The following is a 21826-nucleotide window of genomic DNA, read 5'->3' as shown; positions in this document are numbered from 1 at the left end:
GTAGCTCTAATTCTGCTCCCTCACCTTTTTCTTCCCACCTCTGTAAGCCTAAAACTAGTCAGGGCTAATTCAATTCCTGCTTTAATTTAGGAGAGTTTACGACTGCTTTAAATTAGGAAACCAGCATTTTTCAGACAAGGCAGGTGCTAGAGGTCTTAGCACTTGTAAAAATTAGGCCACTTAGTGAGGTGTCTACACATGGATTTAGCACCTGAGGAGTGTGTTACTGAGTAATATAAGGTTGGAATCTTGGAAACAATTCTTTAAAAGATAATTAGAAAGCAAAGTTAACATTGCAGAGGAAGGAAGTTTGTGTTCAACCTGATAAGCTTACCCGTTGAAACCAAAGTTGAAGAAGCCATCAACACACGCTCGGCTGGAACTCCAAAAATCCTACAGTAAAATCAATTTTAATATTTTCAGTACCCATGTAATAAACCAAGGAAGTAAGAACCCCAAACACAAATTGAAAACACTAAATCCTTTGCATCGTCCTTATGGGAAATGAGTAAGCCAAGAGATCAGAACCCTCCTGAAGTGCCACTAAGCAGGAATAACTCTGAAACCCAATGATGACATGATGAAAAACTTCAACTCTTTCTTCTTTGAAGACTGAAGGACTTCACATTTAGAAACTACAGATCATGTTTGTCATCTATGCTCTTCTATACATGGCAAAAATGTGAGAAACCTATCCTGACTTTTCAGTGACAGGTTTCAAGATAATCTTTACTGACGGGCCTTGAAAGACTGAAGATTTCCCTGCACCTCCGGGTAAATTTAAGTTTTTAGGTGTGAATTCCCTCTTTGGTGCAGGGAGATGCAGAGAGGAGGAAGTGGTGAGGTTTAATCTCTGGGAGCGGTGTCACTGCTTCTCCTGAGAATTTGTGCCCGAGACACTCTCCGTGAGAGCAAGCACCTGCTAGGAAGGGATGCTTGGAAGAAAAGACCTCTTCATCTTTCTGGTATTTATTACAACCGATGACGGCCGAGGGTGGCGCAGGGTGGCCGCACCAGTGAGCTCCCGGTGCCGCTCCAGCCTGCGGTGCCAGCCCAGGAGCCCGCGCCCCTCACGCCGGGCCGGCGGGGCCGCCTCCCCCCGCCCACAACAACCAACTTTTCCTCCCAACTTTCCCGCTTCCGCCGGCCCGGGAGCGGCCCTGGGGGCCCGCGGCTCCCGCTTCACGGGGCTGGGGGGACGGGGACGGGGCTGGGGCTCGACGGCTGCCCGGCTTTGGGGAAGGGGTTTTACTTAGAGTTTTCTCCCTCCTCTGGCTCCTCCTCTTCTTCCCTCCTCCTCAGGGGGAGGGGAAGGAGGGAGGCTCTTGGGGCAGGAGTAGCCGGAGCAGGGAATTGTTTGGGAGTTCAGTCATCCAAAAGCCGTCTCCCGTATGGAGGGTCTGGCTTCCCGCATCCCGGCGGCTCTTCCCTCCTCCTCCTCCTCCTCCTTCTCCTCCTCCTCCTCCTCCCGCCGCGCCTGAGCTCAGCGCGGCCCCCCATCCCCAGCGCCAACCCGCAGGAAAAGCACAACCACCACCCCCAAACCAAGGGCCCCCTCACTTTCCCCTTCCCCCCAAACCAGGCTTTTCCCCCTCTTTTCCTCTCTCTTTTTTTTTTTTCCTACTTCTGTGTATGTGCGCGCGCGCGCGTGTGTGTGTAGTGAATTCCCCGCAGATCCGGCCTGGAAGTTCCCAGCTCCTGGAGTTAAGCCTCTTTGTTGCTTCCCTTCGTTTGGGGCATCTTTGTGTTTCCCCCCGCCTGCTCCACTGGAGACCGCGGTGAGTGAAAGAGAAGGGGCCCGGGCCTGGTGGCCCTGGCGAGGGGCCGGGAGGACGCACGGTGGCGGCGGGCGATGGGGCGCAGGGCTTTCGCCCCGGTCAGCTTCAGGCAGCGGCAGAGTTCGGGAAGTTGCTGTGGGGATGTGAGGAAGGGCTTCTGCCTAGGGATGTAGGAGACGTGACAAGGGAGTAGTGGAGACCCTCTGGTCCCCACCGGGACGGGGCTTGTTTTTCGCTCAGGCAGGTGAGATGTGGGGGGCTCGGATGTTTCCCTCCAGCTCTTCCTCCTCGGCGGCTCGGCCAGAGCTAATGGAGGGCCCAGGGCACTCACACGCTCCGCGGTGCTCCAGGGCTCGCCTGCAACTTCCCCAGCAGCCTGGTCCTCACTGGCGGCCGGGCGAGGAGGCACGGTGAGCAGTGAGGGACGAGGAGAAGCTGTGCAAAGTAAGCCGCAGATCCATCCTCCATTGCTCCAACTCTTGTCAAAAGCTGCTGGGAGTTTACAGGCAAGAGCTGTCTCTGGCAGATGCGAAGGCATTTCGGTGTGTGCTCTGTGAAGGGGCTGCTGCTGCTGCTAAGAAAAGCGGGGGTGGGTAGTCTGTCTGTCAGTAGAATTTTTGTTCTTTTTTTGTGACTGTAGAGTTTCTAACCCTGGTGTAAGGATGAGGAGTGATTTGGGTCAGGGGAAGTAATTTTCTGTCCGGCAGTAGGATGTTGTGGGTTTGTGCACGCATGCCTCCCTGCTTGGACTGCAACTTTGGCAGATCATCTGCATGGTGACTGTAAATAGAAAATGTGTTGGGAAGAAAGTGGGATGCTGAATTTGTAGCCGTGTCCAAACAAGACTTTTTCAAGTGCTCTGAAGATACTAATACTTACTATGGAAAATAATAGGCTTTTACCAATACCCCTGGCTGGCAGAAGGTACTTAATACAAATCTGTCTTTGGGCATTTCCCAAACTTATTCTGGTACCCCAAGTGTTATTTCACTGGCATTGTGTGAAAGGCAGTTCATGTCTATTAAAGTTGGGCTTTTTTGTCCTTGTTTGTTTTAAAGAAACTCTCTTGACCTCTCTGCAGCATTATGTGAGTGGGATAACAGGAATCCATACACACACTCAGCACCCGCATGTAATTCCCAGCATGTCTTAAATGTTTTTCTTGGTGCCCAATTCTCTTAATTTCTACATTGCTACCATAGTGTCTTTTTGATATGTTCATTTGGAATCTGACATTAAAATTTCTTTTCCCATGGGCTAAAAAACTACTGTGGAAAATATTAGAAGAATGTGGGCATTTTGTAAGTAGAATTTTATCTTTGTTTTCTTTTAAAACTAACTGACTCAGTGCGCCTACGATTAAGAGGAGGGTTCCTCCATATCTATGCCTGTGTACGTACATGGCAGTCACTTTAAATTAATGGGTTGAATACGGAGGTTCATGTCTTGGGGAGGGATTTCAGCAGAAACACATCATGGGTTTGCAGTGAAGATTTGTTCTGTTTATTTAAGTGACCTAAAGAAATGAAGGTGAAATAAATTCTCATGCTGCTAGGAGTCATGTGGATCTTCTGAAGTAAATAGGACAGTTAGGAAGAGCTGTGAGCTCCCTGCTGGGTGCATGATATTCTCTTACAAGAAGTAAATGGGGTTTTGTTACATGTCCTTTTCTTAATCCTCCCCTTCAGATACAGTTACAGGCACTCATCCTGCATGTACCAAGCAGAAGAGGTCCCAGTAGGTGTTTGCTGTCAGGGTTGAAGTCAGATACAGTGCAGTCCTCCCTGCTTCCTGCTGGGGAATGTGAGGCAGGTTCATCTGAAGGGTGCACAGAGGTCCTGTGCAGATGGGAAAGGCAGCTTCAGTTTTCTCCCACTTGTACACACACACACACACCCCCAGGACCTTTATTTGAGAGATATCCCACTACAAGTACCTGAATCCATGCATTTCTTCTCTGCTTGGCGCAATGAAGACGCCTTGGAGCTGCATGATTCTGCATGTGTGTGTTCCAAACTAGCATGTAAGTTGTATGAGTTCTGTGCATCCCTGCAGTCTGGAGAAAGCAGCTTTTCTGTGCCTTCTACTGACATGATTCAGAAGCACAGAGTGAGAGGTTCTTTGAGATTGCAAGGTGAAACTCAGTGTCTGGTGTTTGCAGAGGTCTTTCCAGCCCTCAGAATGTGAGACTCCTGGCTTGGAGTTTTGCTCCACTGAAGGACAGGTGAATCATTGCTCAGTGCACTTCACTGCTTGAAATTCTGCTGTGTCCTCTAAACTAACAGCAGACAGATCCCTCTAAATCTTCAGTACCAACCTGGCAGCCCTGCAATACCTTCATGAAGCTAGTACAGCTCCTCCTGGCTGACTAGGGCCAGCAGAATTGCATCTGTGGGAGCCAGCTGGAGCCTCCTGCCGAAGAGGAATGCTCAAGAAGCATCATGGGCAGGGCTATGAAGCAAGCAGCCTGCTTTGTCCCCATATTCCCCAGTGCTGCAGAGGAGAAACTTCCTTTCCTGAGTTAAGAAAAGTTGCTCATTTAGGGCAGACCTGAATTTTTGTAGTTTCTTGTCATTTTTACTGACACACTTGACTGAAACTTTACCAGATCTACCTGCTAGTTTTTCCTGGTCTGTTCCTGAACTACCTGCCCTTAGGAGCACAGAAACCTTGCAATCTGATTACAAGCATAGGTAAAAAAACAACTTTTGCTTCTTCTCCCTGGGCTGTGGGAGGGAGCACAGGTGACAGGATGGAAAGGCACTTCAGTTGGGAGTGTGTGTTCAGAAGTGGAGGTGTTTGGGCTGGGTCTTCAGTCCATGCACATGCCCTATTGTGAGCTTGAATTTTCTCCACAGGAGAAAGTAAGCCCTGTGCCTTACTGTTCCCTTACAGAAAATGGAACTGGACGCTGTGCTGATGGGTTGAGTGCTGGGAGGCCAGGCAGATATTGCTGTCTGTGTTGGCAGTTGTCAGCTGGCCTGTACCCACCCTCATGTCTCTCAGAGCAGAACTCAGGTGTACTGGGGAGGACCCTCTCTGTTGTGCTGAGCCTCCTCAGGACTGCTACAGGGCTGGAGAGGCACCTCTGTGCTTCTACAACCACTCTTTTCCCCGGCAAAGACAGACTGTCTGTCTCCCAGCACCCCGCCCTGTGTGCCTCATGAAGCAGGGGAGCAATGACAGGAGTGTGTTGGGCACCATACTGGTTGTTTTAGCCCACTTTGGCCTGCAGGTGGGTTTCCAGGGACTTGAGCTGAGCTGGGCTCAGTTTAGTCATGCAGCCTGCAAGGTGTTGCAACAGCAGTAGGCCAAGGTAACTCCAGGTTAACAGAAGTTCCTTTGGCACTAAATAATGGTGGGTTGTTCATTTTAATATCTGATGCCGAGTGCCTCAGAGACATGAGGCACAATTCCCTTGGACTTCTTTAATGTGCAGGGGTGACTTTGATATATTACTGCTGGCGTGTTACAGACCAAGGCTTGCAAATCTCTGGGTTTAAACCATTACCTCCCAGGCTAAAAATCTGCAGTGTGAATTCTGCAGTTAGGATGGGATATCCTACAAGGAAAAAGTTCTCTTGCAAAATCTTTGGAGACTTCCTGTTTCTGGTTAGACTGAAAACATCCTGAGGGAAAAAACCTGCTGCTGGTTGTTCTGGTGCTCCTGTGGTCAGTCTCAGTTTAAGAGGTTGTTATGTATTCCAGTTCCTAGGCCACAAGAACAATTTAAAGCAAATAATGACTAAATGAATTGCAGGTCCTTAGGTAGAATGGGGGTGAATATCATCTTTTGGGTTTCTAAATGTACTTTGGGTAATTGTTGAATGTAAGGTATCGCATGCATCTTTTTCCTGATACTGGGTTTAGTTCCTCTTGGCTCCGAATCATACGACATTGTATCTGCTGCTTCATTGGCTGAACACAGTGCTTGAAGCTGGTTCTCTGGAGGGACTGCGTGCAGAATGGGGAGCTTTCAAAATTTGCTTTGTATGCATATTTGTGCATAAGTGTTCTAAAATCTCTCCACAGGAGTGTGAGCTTCAGCAACACAGCTGTCTGAGTGTCCATGGGAAGCTAAGACAAAAGGAGTATGGATGCAGTGGAAGCAAGTTGGCTGAAAAGCTCAGAAGGATATTTATTGCAGGGAAAAGAAACCACTTGGTGCTTACACAGTCCTAGAGCTGCTGCGGGCGGTGCAGAGCTTTCTGCTTAAACATGGAGCAACAGATCCCTGCCCTGGGGATGTTACAAGCTCCTTTTATTAAAATGGCCTCTTTTCCCTGCAAAAGGACAAATGGGATGGGAGGCTCAGCTCTGCCTGGTGGGGCTGGTAGCAGGGCGCCTGGACTGGGTGCCTGTGAGGGGCTCTGAGGGCTGCCATTGTGTGTTGTAGGAGCTCTTGAGTAAGAGTCAGTGCCAATTTATTTTGGCTGTAGTGGCATCGATGGAGAGAAATGTGCGTCAGGAAGCGTGTGGGACGTGCTTGAGCTTCTTTGCCCTCCTTGTGGGCAGTGTGCCAGCACAGAGGTGAGAGCCAGACTTTATCCTTGCTTTCTGTTCAGCTGCTCTTGGGAGGCTGCTGCCCTGTGTCCAGTCATCTTCCCTGAGCAGCCATTAGATGTGAGGATGGCAACTGTGTCTTGTGCCTGTGCAGAGTGTTGGAGGCTTGCAGGGCAAAATCCACACCACACCACGCCACAGCGTGTTGCCCCTATGGAAACCCACCGTTGTCAAGTTTGCAGAGGTTTTGGGCTGCAGTGTCTCTATGTGTGTGTGTGAAAAAGCCAGATGGTGTTTTGGAAAGCAGTCATTTTTCATTAACTTCGGTGCCTGCCATAGGCAGTAAATCTTCCACCCCAAGCCCTGCAGGAGCAATGCCATTTTGGGTCTCTCAGGTCCAGTCTGGCAGAGAGATTAGCTAGCAGGTTGTACTTTCATGCACAGCCATAGACCCAGGGCCCTGCCAAATGCAGTGATGTGTTCTCTGGCTGTAATGTCAGCGAGTCTGAACAAGCTTGTATATCTGAAGACTGTGCATCAGGCCCTTCTGCTGTTCTTTAAATCATGAGTGCAGGGGAAAAGAGTGTAAAGATCCCTGTCAGAACTGTGTTGTCAGCTTTCAAATACCAGAATGAGGTTACTTTTTATTTCTCTTTTAGTTGACAAAAAGACAGGTTAGACAGAGCCCTGTGAATTAATGTGTTGAGTTTAGTGTGGTTTGGATGCCTGTGGTAATACAAACATATTGAGGTAATCTTTGAGAAAATACATTTCAAATATAGCTACATTGGCCTGGAATACAGCATTTATTTGCAAAATTCATATTTTTCTGATAATTTATCATGCCACTTTAATTTATCCTGGTACGTCTAGGGAGAGCAGCCACCTTGCTTATTGATGCCAGTGTTTTAGGGTGCAAGCCTGGGATGCAAGGGCTGTTTGATTCTCCTCTACACCACAGATTTCCCCCCAAGATGGGGCAAGTTGTTCTTTGCCTCAGCTTTCCACCTGCAAAACTAAATGGCACTTCCCTGCCTCCTTGTGGTGTTGAGGATAGGTCTGCTGAAGATCAAGAGAGACCATAGATTTGCTGGCCCTCAAAAAACCTCTTGGAAGAGGAACCCTCAGCAGAGAGCCTCCCATGGCACTAAAGCTCAGTGGGCGGGTGGCTCCTGTTTGCCTCTGGGGACGTGTGCCCCTGCTTGCTGGGTGGATGTGGGCTCTCTAGGGGCTGTGGGATGTTATTGGTTTGGAGGGCAGGCTGGTGTGCAGCTCTAGCAAAGGCCCTCTCTGAGCATGACCCTTGGGGAGCCTCGTGTAGGTAGCAGCAGTGCAGCTGCAGCAAACTTCTGGCTCCAGCCAGCGGTGGCACAGAGAGGCCATTGTAATCCTATGTGCTGTACAGTGTACATCTCAACAGGCAAAGTGGCTCCAGGGTTGGTTGTTTTTTTTATTTTCCCCCTCCTCCTCTCCATCCCTTCAAATCTACTTTATGAAGTTCCTCCCCTTAAATTGAAAATTTGGCCTTATCTTCAAAGAGGCCCTTTAGTGCCAAGCTTTTAAAGGTGGGGAGGAGGTGAGAGCAAAAACATCACATCCATTAACAGCCCAGTTGCCAGAGAAAATGTTTTTTAAAACATAATCTGAAACCTTAGTGTTTGGGAGCCAAAGCCATGATTGAATACAAGTATGGGCCTTGTCCCTAGAGAGTCACAGCACTGGGAATATGCTGGCACAAAGACAGACCATGGGGCGAGGATTCTTGTGCTTGCACGCACACAACTAGAGAATTATTTGGAAGCCAGTAGTGTTCTGGATGCTGGAGAAATTTAATCTAGTGCCTTCTGTCCCAAGTTGCTCCCTGAGCTGTAGCTGATGTGGAGAGCATTCTCATTGCTTCTCTGGATGGCAGTCCCCTCTGGAGCAGGAAGATTCCTGCTATTTGTTGGCCATGGATGGTAAAAAGGACTGTTTGGTCCAGCTGTTTTAGATCCTGCTGCTGTCAGACAGAGATTTCTTTGGGGCCCCTGAATGGTGATGGGCATATGCTTTCTGTGTTTTATTTCTCCAGAAGAAAGCTGCTTGTTTAACAGACCCAAGCACTGTCAGATTGAAGGGTTGTTGAGTCCCAGTGTCAAGAGATGTTCTCAGAAAGGTGCTGGGTGAGATATTTCAAAAACACCTGGGCTGACTTTGATGATGCGGTGGAGAGTCAGTGAGACTTGTGCACTGAGACCAGCTCCTGTCCCCACTTTTCAGGACAGGGTCACACTTGGTGGGTTTATGGGATGGTCCCACTGTCACCAGTGCTGCCTGGATGAGTCCTGACCACCCACTCCTGCATGGAAGTGGATCCTGTTTCGTAAGCAGCTATTCAGGCATATCCTGGCTTGCAAGCACTTGAAATGCAGCTTCTAAGCCAGAGTCATCTTGGCAGAAGGAGAGCAAGATGTCCCCAGTTATCCAATTGTAATGGGGTTTGAATCCAGTGAGGAGCACCCCATTACTAACTTCTTCTGGGCTTGGCCAGCCAGACCACAGCAGAGCTGTGGGACCCTTGCAGGAGGAGGGGTTGATATCTACTAGCTCTGGAGTCCATGTGGGGACTTCCCTACCCTTCAGCTGGCCAAGCAGGGTTTCAGGCTTGTGGCTGTCAGGCATTTCTACAGCTGGAGGCTTGTAGGGTGAAGCAAGCCTGTGAGAAGCTGGTGCATGAAGAGCTCCTCAGAGAGGCACACCAGCTGCTTTAGATGTGTCCATCATCACCTTTCCTCACTCTGACTTTGCCTTTGGGGTGTCTGGGAGTGTCCTGAAGGGAAAAGATGTTTGCTTTCCAGCAGATGAGGAGCTGAGCTCCTGGTTCCATGCCAGCTTGTGTCTGAACACCTCTGTAATGCTGTAGAGGAAGATTCCAGGGCCACGCAAGGACTGGTTGACTTTGAGGACCTTGTTGCTCTGGGTGCCTGAGGTTCTGTAAATGTTGCAAGAGTAGTTCAGCTGTTGTTACCCCAGCTCCAGATCCTGTCAGAGGTGTCTGCCCAAGCAGCAGAGAGGAAGAAGGTCTTGGGATCATGATCAACTATGCTGGATGACCATGCAGCCCATTAGTTTGATGATGGATGCTGAGAAAGGGAGGTCACTACCAAGGTACAGAGCTGGAGCTGCTGGAGACTGGGTGTGTTTGCTGACCCTGCTCACCTCTTTGTAGGGAGATATGGAGCCAGTTTCAGGAAGCCTTAGGGAGGAGTGGTTTGGTTTACATGGCTACAGCAGGACAAGCCAGCCCTGTGTCTCACAGGACAGGCAGCAGTGTACCCCTGCTTCCACTAGAGCTAGCTGTGCTTGCCTGGTGCCAAATGTGCAGAATTGGCTGTGGGATCCTGCTGACAGCATCATGAAGCCTGTGGTCTTTTCTGGAAGGAAGGGTCTGCTCCTTACATCATGTAACAATTTAGGCAGGAACACAATTGCTAAATATATAGTTGTCCTGTCTTCCTCACAATTGCCTGGGCTGCAGGTTTGGGTAGAAGGGAATAGGAGCACAAAGAGAATGACATCAACAACAAGTGGCAGGCTGTGTTTATCATTGATGCCTGACCCTATAATCTCCCTAGGGATAGCTTTGGACATCCCTAACCTCTGAACCACTTGAAAGAACCACCTTTAAAAATATTTCCCGAACTAGTGACCAAGCAAACAAGTGCAAATTTCATCAGCCACAAAAATGTGAGTATAACCCAGTTTTAGCATAGCTTCAGCAGTGAAGATAAGTACAGGTTTCTTGACTCTCTGGATGAAGTCCTGAGAAAGGCCTGCTATGCCATCTTCCCCCATCACCATATTCCAAAACCTAAATTATTATTTGTATTACAGCTGTGTCTACAAGTTTTAACCAAGGCTGGGACACAGCTATGGTAGATACCATGTTAACCTGTAGTGGGAGACTGTTCCTACATCCCCATTCAAAACAGTGAGGCAAATGTGGAAGAGGAGATAAAAACAGAACATGAAAAGGACACGTGCCTTGGAGTGACTTGGCAGGTCAGGACTGGAGCTAAGTGCAGCACCCATGGTGCCTGATACTCAGTCTCATGCTCCATCCTCCACCCTGCCCTGCTCAGAAGAGATCAAAGCTGAGTGTCACTAAACCTTGACTGAAAGTTGTCCACCTTGAAGCTGAGAGTTCTCCATAGCAGAGTCTCATCTTCCTTATCCCTCAGCTCACATCGGTGGCTACATGTGCTCCAATGAGTGGTTTCCCAAAGGGGCACTAGGCACTGCAGGTGGTGTTGGCAGCATCCTGCTCCTGTGCATGCCTTACATTGGGGCAGGCAGTGGGTCTTGCAGAGCTGGAGAGCAAGAGCTTGTGGCTGAAGGGAAAGGAAAGGAGCCAGTTTTGTCTTTAGTTCTCTCCTGTCAGCCAGTTTTCTGCTGCGGCATCATGCTTTGAAGGGTAGCTGGAAGAGGAAAGTGCCAGTGTAATAACAGTGTTTTGCTTGCAGCATACAATCTCAAGTTAAACAGTACCATTACATAAATATTGTGTGCCTTCTTTCCACAGGGAATCTGGGACTGTGCCTCTCCTGCTCTGGAGGCATTGCCTTTCAGTGCATAAGCCAAAAATAAGCTCTAACAGATGCTGCTAAAGCCAAGTCCATGGCTTGTATTGTGCCCAGGTGCAAGAGGAGATGTTCAGGTCAGCAGAGAGGTACCTTACACTGTAAGGAGGTGCAGGAACAGCAGGGTTACAAAGAGTTGCTCTTCCTGAGCACATTGAACACGTGTCTGGGGACATACCTGACCCCTTCAGGCACAGGTAGCTCAGTAGGGAGCAGCTGTGTTGACACCAACGGCAGGACATGAGCAAACCCTGGTGTAATGGATTAACTGGGAGCTATCTCCCAAGGAGGATAGGATTGCTTCAGTGAATCCTGGGCAGGTTCTTTCCTCCTCCTTTCTTGTCTGACTTAGAGCACTGTTTAGGGGAGTAGGTGGGGATTCAGATGCATCTTCTTCTGGTATCTGTTTGCAAAAAGCTGCAGGCAAACTGTCTTGAGGGGCTGCTCATGGCTGTGCCCTACTGCTGTCTGAGTAACAGCCTGAACTGCACTGAGAGGCTTTTTGCTCAGAGGAATGCTTTGAAGCATATTGTTTTTAAGGGAACTCTGTTGCCAGAGGCTCTTTGTGTCTAAGTGAAGAGATGACTCTGCTGTGCTCTGCAGGAAGAGGAGCCTATCTGTAGTAGGACTCCTCCATTTGGCAAATGTTTTGATCTGCTCTCTGCAAGCTAAATAATTGAGTTACAGAAGAGATCTCGGATGAGGTCTTTGTGCCCTTGCAGTCAGTGTCTTGGGAGTGGAAGAGTGGTGGGAGATGTCAGACAGCTGCACAGTAAGGGCTTTTTCTTCTCCATTGATCCCAGGTCACTCCCTGTGCATGAAGGACTGCGAAGAGGCCCCAACATAGCTGCTGCCTTCACTGCTGTCCAGCTGAATTAGACAGGGCATGGGATGGAAAAGGTGTTAAAAAATGGGTTTGTGCCACCCATCCCTCCTCATGCTTACTGAGAATAATCTCTTCCTCTCTCCCAGCACACAGCTCCCTTTCAGTTTTGCCTCAGACCTCGCAGTGAGAAGGGATAACTGGATTGCAGCTGAGAATTCTAGTGTGCCCCTGCTCCCTGCGTGCATGCTGCCTCCCAAAGGATGTGGGTGCCTCTGCCAGGTCCTTGCACCCCCTTTTCTCCCTGTTTTCTGGCTTTAATTTCTCCTCCTCTGCCTGAGGTCCCAGTGCTGCCAGCAGCAGTTGCTGGGATTGAGAAAGGCTTGTTGGGCCATATCCTGGATGCCCCTGCCCTTACTTGTTTTGGGGAAGGCTGATAAGGAACAACTAGGGGTGCCTCCCCAGGCACCAGCCCACTGCTGCAGAGATGCTCCCAGCCCTCACCGACCCGAGGCAAGCGCAGCATGCTGCGTGTCGGAGCGGGTCTGCGGAGCCCTTGCCCGGGCATGGTGGCTGCCTGCAGACACAGGCAGGGCTGCTGCCTCCCCACAGGTTATTCTAGAGAACCACCGTCCTCCAAATGAGATCCATGTCTCTCCTTCCCTTCTTTCCCCTCAGCTGGTGGATTGGGTCTTGAGGGTTCAAAGGCAACGTTTTCAAGTCCCCACCAGCGTTTCCGATCTCACTGCATTTTGCATGCTGGGAGGGTTTTATGCTGACCTGTCTCCTTGCAGGCAGGCAGAGAAGCAGCGGACACGGCGTGAGCTGACGTGCCAGCATCTGCAAGGGGCATGTAGGAACCAGGCCAAAAAGGCTCAGTGAGATGTTAATGAGCCACAGATGGTCAGCTTTATCTTGGAGCCTGCCGATTTGGGCTTCTAGTGGTTTCTGCTGAAGAAATATGTGAGTAAGAGCTGATGGTAGGTAAGAACTGGGGAGGAAGTTCCTAAAATAAAGATCCTTAGGCATATATGGGGGACCTCAAGAGATCATCTCTGCTAGAGGCTCATTGTGTTTTTTCTGAAGGTCTCTGTAACTATTTGAACTCCTTGTGGACTGCAAAAAAAGGACTGATTTTCCATGGAAGAATTTTGTAGTTGATAGGTAAGACCAGCAGAGGTTTATCTGTGGCTGTGACAGAGGTGGATATCCAGAGGCTTTGCTTGAGTACAGAGCCCTGAAGGCTGCGATGGATATGTTCCTCTCTTGCACAGGGTGGGATGCTCCCAACAGATGTTTGTTATCAGCAAAGTAAAGCAGAGAAACAGAAAACTTCAGCTGGCAAGAAATGCAGAGGGAAATTATAATTGTTTCCCTGCTGGGCTTGCAGAGAGAATTCTTGAAGCTGCTTTTTGTCCCATTGTAACATTTTGTGTTTATATAGCTTACCTCTTTCATGAGGAATTATTAAATCCTGCAGCACGTTGTGAATGGGACTATATGAGAACATCTTGTTTTAGCCATCCCAGGGCAGAGTGTGCCAGCTGCAGAACTGGATCTAAAATCATGGAGCAGCATCTTCACAAAACTGAGTGCTTTTCTTCCTGAAAGAGTTTATAGTATTTCCCAGGGTAGGAAACAGTGAATAATTTCACTAATGGTAATTCTGAGATTGTATTTCCCTTAGATAGGTGAGTTTTCACGGTTGCTAGAGGGAGGGGAAAGACCTGACTCCTGCCCACTTCTAATGCTGCACTTGTGGTCTGTAGCAAGTGGCAGTCCTTAATGTAATTTGGAGGGTAGGTACTGCCTGAGCTGATCTACAGATGACTTTGCACTGAGCAGTGAAAGGTTTTTCTGGGGGTATTTAGTGCTATGGGACAGGCACAGATTTCCCTTCTCAAAGAAAGTGCTGACAGTCCCTGTAAGCAATTAGAGATAAATGTCCTTGAGGCAGAGGATGGCTTTTGCAGAGCACCTTAAAGCAGTCTCTGTACAATAAAGGAATCTCATACTCCTTATGTACATTTACTGGACAGTAATAAAAGGATTTTTGGAAAATCCATATTTTTCCTGGCAGACAAGCAAATGTCAGGGGTTTGCTGTGTCCTCCCAGAACACTGGTGGGTGAGTCTTTGGAGAAGACGATCTGATCTTTTCTGTGAAACATTTGCTAATACCTCTCAAGCAAAGGTGATTTCTGCACTGAAAAGACATTCTAAAATGATAAAGCAATTCACAACACAAAAGCTTCTTAGTCCTTTGCAACAGAAGATGAGGTAGGCTTCTTCCTCATTAGAATATTAGCATATTAGACTTAGGTTTTAAAAATGTCTTGGGCTGATCAGAGTAGATTGATAGATGGAGAACAGATTTAGAATATCCTTTTGTCACCCCCAAAGCCCGGGAGCTGGTGTCAATGTTTATTCCCGGTCTCTTTACTGCTTACAGTTTTCTCCAAAAATGACTAAACATATGAAACAAGGGCTGGGTTTGGGGTTTGAGGTTTTTGGGTTTTTTTCCCTTCCCCTATTCTAGGCCAGACTCTGACCACAGTCATGTGTTTGGTTTTTTTCCTCCCTTACTTCCAAATGCAGTCACATAACAATAGCCTGGAAAAAAAGTACTGGAAATGATTTGTTCATGAATTTATTTCCTTTTTTGGGCTACAAGGAGTGGGTTAGCATTTGGGTAAGGAGGCTGGGAGCTCTTTCAAGGATGAAGAGAGTTTAAATGGGAACCATCCTGTTAAAATGAGAAGTCCTGTAGAAAGGCAGCCTTTCTGGAGCAAGCATTTCCATTGCTCCATGTGCAGAGCCTCATGCTTGGGGCACCTTTTCTCAGCTGAACTTTATTTGCTATTTATGTAATAGGGTCTTGCACAGACACTACTAAACAGGCTTTGTCTGCCACAGGCAGGCAGGGACCGACTGGAAGAGAAATGCTCCTCCTGTCTTGGGCTTCTTCAGAAGTGGGTGATTGTTTGCTTTCCTTAACAGTCTGCTAATAGGAGGTAGTGGGTTGTGTTGTCTTTCTTATTTATTTTATGTAGGATGTCATGACAGATGGCGATTTTGACTGTTGTCCTCAGCTGTAGAAACTGCTTTCTAAACCAAGCTAGCGGGATGATCTCTGAAAGAAGAAAGCCTATCAGAGACATGAGATTCCCAGCTGATTGTGTTCTGTCATCATCTCTCCTGAGGAGCAGGAAAAGAAGTGTTTTGCAGACAGAGGAGATACATTTTTAATGTCTGGAACTTTGGGTTTTGGCAGTTAACACCTCTGATTAGAAGGAAAACTAAAAATCACCAGGTGGGACAACAATGAATATGTGATTGCTGTGCTGGTCAGGAGGCTGGTTGTTAAAATATCAAACAGTACAGGCAGTGAAATCTTGATATTTTATTGATGTTTCAATGGATTTGGTCCTTATAGGAGAGAAAGCAGAAGCAAGTGGAGTTTATGCATTCTGGAGAGGGAACATAATCTGATAAAGGCTAGACCAGTCAGTAAAGTTTTCAGATCACAGGAAATTTCCTCAAAGTATTTATTTATTTATGGCTTTGCTGAAAAATTTTCAACCAGCTGTGTTTAAAAATATAACAGTAATGAGATACTTAAAAAAGGAGTTAATCTCTCCTTCTCTTTGACATGCTGCAGAGCACCATCTGTAGCACAATCAAGCCCTGGGGAATTCAAGTGGCCTAGCCATGCAGCCTGCGAGCCAAAGTCACACCTTGGGAAACCAAACCCTGGAGGAAAGCACTGGCCTGTGGCAGGTCATGGGGATGCTGGAGAGTGACCATTTGGCCATCCTCCAGGGGCAACAGGTTTAGCCTGCATGGCTCTTCAGCTCCCCAAATCTCCTCAGTTCTCTTAGACCCCAGCCACTTGTTCTCAGGGCAGCAAGACCCAGTTTTGTCTGAAATACTGGGAGGCCTTGAACTGTCTCTGACACCCCCGATGGGGAAATGCTGGAATGAGAGGAGGGGAAATCAAGGGCTTTTGTACTGAAGGAACAAAAAACATGCTCTGTGTGTCCCTGGGTTCAGCTATTACAGACTACAAACCAGACTGGGTTTTTTGTTTGGCTTTTAAATGCTTCTTTAGCCAATGCGTTTTTTTTAAATTATTTTTTCTGTCTGTCTTTTTGGGAGACAGAGCCAGTCTGGGACTCTTCATCTGGCCCATCTAGCCTATCCACAAACATGCACAAGCCATCTTTTCCAAGCTCATTTCCTCTAGGACTCCCTATGGCTTTGCACTGGCCAAACCTTTGTGTTTGGTATGAAGGTGGAAAGGGCAGGCCAGCTGTGCTGTGTCCTCCAGCCCTGTGCCAGCAGGGCTCAGTGCTGGGTGCAGGAGCTCTGTGAGAGCTACAGCTGTGAGAGTGGTCAAAAATGTGTGTGGTGACTGGCAGAAATTGTTTTGAGGACGCAGATACCTCCTCCTCCTCTGATGATGGCATGGCACATGGTAGACTGGAGAGACAAAGCATGTTAGTTTTGGTCCCAGGTGGAGGATTGTGTGGAGAAGTCTTGTCTCCTCTGGGCCTACTGGCTTCAGCTTCAAGATGCATATCACAACAGAAAAATCTCCTCTCCCCTGTTTCCTTTTTCCACCACTGGTAGCTAATCAAGATTTGATTTTAATGACTTCCCTCTACTCTCTCTGTTTCCTTTCCCCCTGCCCCACACATGCCTTTTTTATATTTTTTTATGCATTTCATTTTGGCAGAAGTTGAAACGCAAGAAGCGTTTGGACCAAGATGAAAACAGTGGAGGAGCATGTTGGGCAGTGCAGCGCTTTGTTCTGCGTTCAGGGGGAGAAGAGGGGAAGCGAGGGGGGACGGGATGTCATTTCCCAGATGGGGACCCTGCCAAAGATGTTCTTGCTTCAGAAAGCAAAAAGTGATTTTGGAGGCTATACCAGGTTTAACCCTTTGTAGACCCGCCTCTGCCATTCAGGAAAACAGCAAGAGCCTGGACCAGAAGTGGGGTGCTGTTGTGTTATGTGGCCCAGGTGATGTAAATGGTCTCAAGCCAAAGTCCGCCATTGTGACTAAATGCTGTCAACAGTCTGAGGTGCTTTTTCTCCTGTTGGAAACCCTAATGAGTGGATGATCAGTCTACATTTGTTTATGAGTGAGGGTCCAACACTAGTGCAATTGCTGTTGGGAAAATGAGATCAGCATGTTCCTTACAAGGGTTAGGACTGCTGTGCTATCTCCTGCCCTGCCAGAAGCACCTGGTTGGATTTGTGATGCTGCTGAACTCTGCTTCTATCCATTGCAGGATAGAGAGCACTTTTGCCTTGTGATGCTTGGGAAACACCTTGTCCTGTGACCAAAGGAGCCCTGACGCTGCTGGGACTGCAGCAGCAGCAAGCCCCAGGTAGCTTGTGGTTCTGCTGGGGACCACTGACTAGTTATACCACTGGTTCCTCCTCTCTGTTTTGAGCCAGTCTCCCATGTGAGAAGATTGTGAGTTTGGAGGGTATGGGGTGTGGAAAACCTCTATAGGCATGTATTTAGTGCTGTATTTATAGCTCCTTGGGCCTTAAATACTGCATCGTGTGTGTAGGCTACTGATTTAACTGCCCAAGGGCTGTTGAGGGTGAGGATGCAGGAGGGGAGCAGAGAAGGGAAAGTTAAAGCAATTCTGCCTCTTCATTAATATCTCTTCCAGGTTGTAAATACTTGGAGCCCTTAGGTCAGGACTCTAGAGAAGGTCATTCATCTCCTGATGAAAAAACCACAAGGGTTTTTGTCTGTAGTACTGGACTTTTTTTAAGTATGGAGGTTCAGCCTTTCAAATCTGGATGGGGCTCTCCTGTGAAAGGCCACCCTATTCCCTCAGAGTTGGAGTGAACCAATGCTGTATGCATAAAATGCATCAAGTCCTTTTGTGTCAACTCAGGCAGAGTCACTATTTACCGCAACTAGACCAGCAAGCCTCTTTTTCTGTAGGACCAGCAGCCTCTCTGATCGCTCACAGTCCTTCTCTAGCTGGGAGGATGACAGCTTTCCTAACCCCTCTGTGAACCTCCTGAACGTAAACACAGTCTAGGTACAAAGGTGTCAGTAATTTTAGGCTGCAGAACCACAAACTTCCTCTTCCCAGCACCTTTGGCTGCAGCATGACAGTTTTTGATCACTTGTGCAGAATGCAACTGGCCACAAACATGCCAAGGAATGGTTATACCAACACTACTGTGGGTGCATCCATGGCCAGCGACTGACAGAGAAGTGATGCATCCAGTGCTAGCCTTGAAGCATGCCCTGTGTCTCTTATACATTCTTTCAGACAGCCAAGAGACGTCTGATCTATAGGAAATGTGTATAATGCCACTCTGGTATCTTTGTTGGGATGAGGTGTAGAAGAATAGGGGTGTGTAGACAAAAGATGCACGTGTAGGATTGCCTGTGATGGGTTTCAGCTTTATTTTTGACATGTTCAATATTGAATGCTTTCCCATGGAGGTCAGCAGACCTGGTTGGAAGTTCCATGTGCATGTCTTACTGCACAGAATGTCTAAACTTACATATTTTTCATCCATTTTCTTGGATCCCAGGTACCCTTTCCAGCAGTCTTGTGAACCATGGGAGGGAAGCACTGACTGATGGATAGGCACTTAGGTGGGAAGCAGAGACCAGTGTTCCCCCTCACCTGCCCAGCACCACTAGGCACCCTTGGCTTCAGGGCTGGGATCAGCTGGCTTGCCCTCAGATCTTTGGCCGTGGTCTCTGGCTCCTCATAAGCACAGTAAATACCACTGCAGGCTTTTAGGTAAAGTGGGACTAAAATGCATGGAACCAGAGCTGTTGGGTTTTGCTCGCTATCTTGGAGGACTTTCAGCCTGGACCCAGCTGGTTGCATGTGTGTGGTGCAGGAAGGTGTCCACTGAACCCACACAGACTGCTGTACTCACACCTGCCGAGTTCTGCAAATCCTGTTGTGGACAAAAACATTTTGAAGGTGTGAATTGCCCATTGTTTATCCATCCTGGTGGTGGGTCTTCCTGCAGGAGTTCATCCCCTTGGCTTTGCTAGTGCCTGCTGATGGGCTCAGTTGGCCTGTGACTGCTGATTGTGGGGTATTTGCAAATGGTGCCACATTGGATCTGCTACTTCTCCTTCTCTGTTTACTTAGTTCTTGGCAGCTGGATGTTTAAATGTTTGCTTGACAAACACTTTCCCTGCAGTCTCTGATTACAGAAAGTTTAGTCTGACAAACCCCAATGAATTATCCTGCTCTCTGTTGTCAGCGGTATCTCTCTGTCTCCCTTAACCACAATATTTTGTGTGTGGTGCAAATTCATATTTTCCCCTTGTTGCAATCAGCATGCCCCTCCCTGCTTGGTTCAGTTACTGAGGCAGTATCCCCAAGATGCTGACATCTGTATTTCACTAATCCAAAAATCCTGGGGCTACCAGGAAGCAGTACAGATAATAACATTACATACCTGTCTAGCACCTTTCATATGAGAATCCGAAATTATCTGACTCATGTTCATCTCGTTATTGCTTGTACCTGCTGGAGTTTGCTGTTCCTTTTTTTTTTGCAGCGTGGAAAACTGAGACACAGGGTAGGGGTATATTTTGTCCAATAGAGGAGGTTATTCCAGAAATGCAGTGTCATAACCTCCAAGACCATGACTTTCTATCCCTCTCTATCTTGCTAATTTGCCTCCAAAAGGGAAAGAAATCTGAGCGGGATGGTTGGTTTTGAGCAATGCTTTATTTGCAGTGATCAATGGCTTTTTTGGTGTCTCAATAAATTCCACCCAAGAACAAAAAAGCAATTGCAATATTTCTCTAAGGTAAGTTACCTTCCTTGGCTGTTATCAGGGGTCCATAATGTAGTTCTCAGGAAGAAAACTATCCAAATACTGTCTTCTGTTGTCAGTTTGGTGGTTTGGAGCGATGCTGAGGGGCAAGTGTTCACCACTGGCCTGGAGAGGGTAAAGTTCTTACTGTGTTTCAGGGGTGCTAATGACACTTGTGAAAACATGACTGCAGGTGCCTGGGTGGTCAGGCCGGGCTGTTAATCCAACCAGCTGCTGACCTGTTTTGGACAAGGTCCAAGACCAGACCAGGTAGGACACTGCTGCCTTTCTTACAGCCTCCAAACACAGCTGAGGACCTTCCAAGCAAACCTGGGCTGGTTCATGGTTTTGGGTGGAAACCACAAGCAAACCATGTCAAATCGCTGGATTCTGCCCCAAACCAGGCGGAGTGCATATGTTTCTCTTTCATTTTGCTTGGAGATGCCTGGGAGAGGGAGGAAAACCTGCATGGATCCAGTGTTGATGTAAGGCCATAGGTGATCTATTCCTAAAGCCTTCCAGTGCCATTCCCATGGCTAGACCAGACTGATGAGGGCAGAATAATAAATAATACCCGAGCTAACATCTCCTGGGAGCTCGGGTTTAAGAGGAGGGATATTTTGTCTGAAACCCTTCCAAGAAAGGGACAGTTGGGAGGGGGATTAGTGTAAATGTGGACCTTCAACATATGTCATCTCAGCCGAGGTGATGGGGCAGTTGGTTCAGGGTTTCCTGTGCTGTGGGGCCCTGGAGCATAATGTGCATGGGAAACAGAACCCCTAAGAAAGAAAGAAAGGGGGAGAATTGCATGCCCCAGGGGGTAAAAGTGCATTTATGTTTCACATCTTATATCAGAACACACTAATTTTTGCCTGGGAGGGAGGGCAAGCACATGCAGAAACAGTCCGGCTCGCTAGGAAAGGGGTGGGGAAGTGTGATGCCAAATATCTCAGGAAATGTGGCTGTAGGACTGTGCCCCTCTCCACTTCCACGCAGGGCACAAGACCCTCCAGCGGGCATGTGCCAGGGCTTTGCAACGGAGTCACACTCTCCCTTTGAGCCCAGAGCACCCCCAGCTCCCCACTCTGTCCCCCTTCTCCCATTCCCTCTTCTCCCATGTGCTTTTATTCATTCTGCAAACAGTGTATGCCAAATCCAACTTCACAGCTGGCTCCGCTCCACGTGTTTGTTTTCTATGCCTGCGCGGCGCTCGCCAGCTCCGCTTGCGCCACGGCTCAGAGGTGGAGGCGGCGGGGGGAGATCAGGGCTGGTGGGGAGGGAAACGGGAGCAGGCTGCTGCTTGCCAAGCCCTTATTTGTTTAAAGCTTAAGCCTGTTTGAGAGAGCCCTTTTGGAGTGAGGGGTAAGTGGCAGGGGTGGGATGCGGGGGAATGGAGAAAGTAAACTGTGCGTCAAGGAAAGCAAACTTTACAGCTGGAATTGCTGCTGATGCTTGTTGTGTGAAAGGCCTGGGGAGGGGCCTTCGGCTCTGAGCTCGTGGTTTTAGCGTGGGCTCGAGTGTGAATGGGCAGCAGCGACAAGTGGGGGAGCCAGTGGAGGTCTGTGCTGTTCCCAGCCATCACGGGCACTGCTGCTTGATGAGCGTGGCTGTGGCACTTGCCAGAGTGTCCTAGGAGCTGGCTGGGGCACAGGCAGGTGAGCCTCCCTTCCCAGGCTCTGAGGCAGCAGCATTTTGCCATCCTTTTGTTACGGAGCATCCCCTTGTCACAGAGAGAAACCATATGCCAGCCCTGCCCATCTGTCTGTGCAGGGCGACCTGAGGCCTTGCTTCATCTCCTGCCATGTTTGGCTCACTGTCCTCAACGGGACCATAATTTTTGGAAAGGCGTGCTTATTGTTGTGATGATAAATGGGGAAAATCACATGCAAACACAACCTTTAAAAAAGCCTAAACAATACAACGCTCTGCTCTTCATCTCTGGGAAGAGGGGAAATCTGTCACTCATCCCGAGACCCCACTTGAGTGTGTCCCCTGTGATTTTTCACTTCGAGGTGGGCCCTGTGGGGTTTTGGAGCAGTGTGGCAGCTGCTGATCATGGCACAAAGCAGGGCTCTGGCTCAGCCCATCTGGATTCTGGCACTCGGTGCAAATCCCCGCACCCCACCTTAGGCATTTGGCACAAGCCGGAGCATTTTCTATGGACAGTCATTTCTGTCCCTTTGTTTTGCTAGCCTTGAGCTTCCTCTTGTGTTTTCTGGAGTAGTGACATGTCTTCGAGGGGAAATTTGTCCCAGCAGAGAGTTCTAGAGGCTTTT

At 48.4% G+C, this 21826-nt stretch overlaps 1 protein-coding gene across 3 annotated transcripts in view; it reads left to right on the top strand.

Annotated features, from left to right (window-relative positions):
* The first annotated feature begins 1477 nt into the window (after positions 1-1477).
* BOC (BOC cell adhesion associated, oncogene regulated) overlaps positions 1478-21826 on the top strand; it is a 53776-nt gene continuing 33427 nt past the window's right edge. For 2 of the 3 annotated variants that reach the window (XM_058828728.1, XM_058828712.1), the window contains exon 1: positions 1478-1778. The gene's annotated coding sequence lies outside the window, so the exon portion shown is untranslated. Of the gene's footprint in view, positions 1779-1933; positions 2023-21826 lie in introns of those variants that run through there. The other variant, XM_058828721.1, reaches the window with a different exon arrangement.

This window comes from Poecile atricapillus, chromosome 1 (assembly GCF_030490865.1).
Source record: "Poecile atricapillus isolate bPoeAtr1 chromosome 1, bPoeAtr1.hap1, whole genome shotgun sequence".
Lineage (NCBI taxonomy): Eukaryota > Metazoa > Chordata > Aves > Passeriformes > Paridae > Poecile > Poecile atricapillus.
This window is presented reverse-complemented; position numbering and strand designations above follow the sequence as displayed.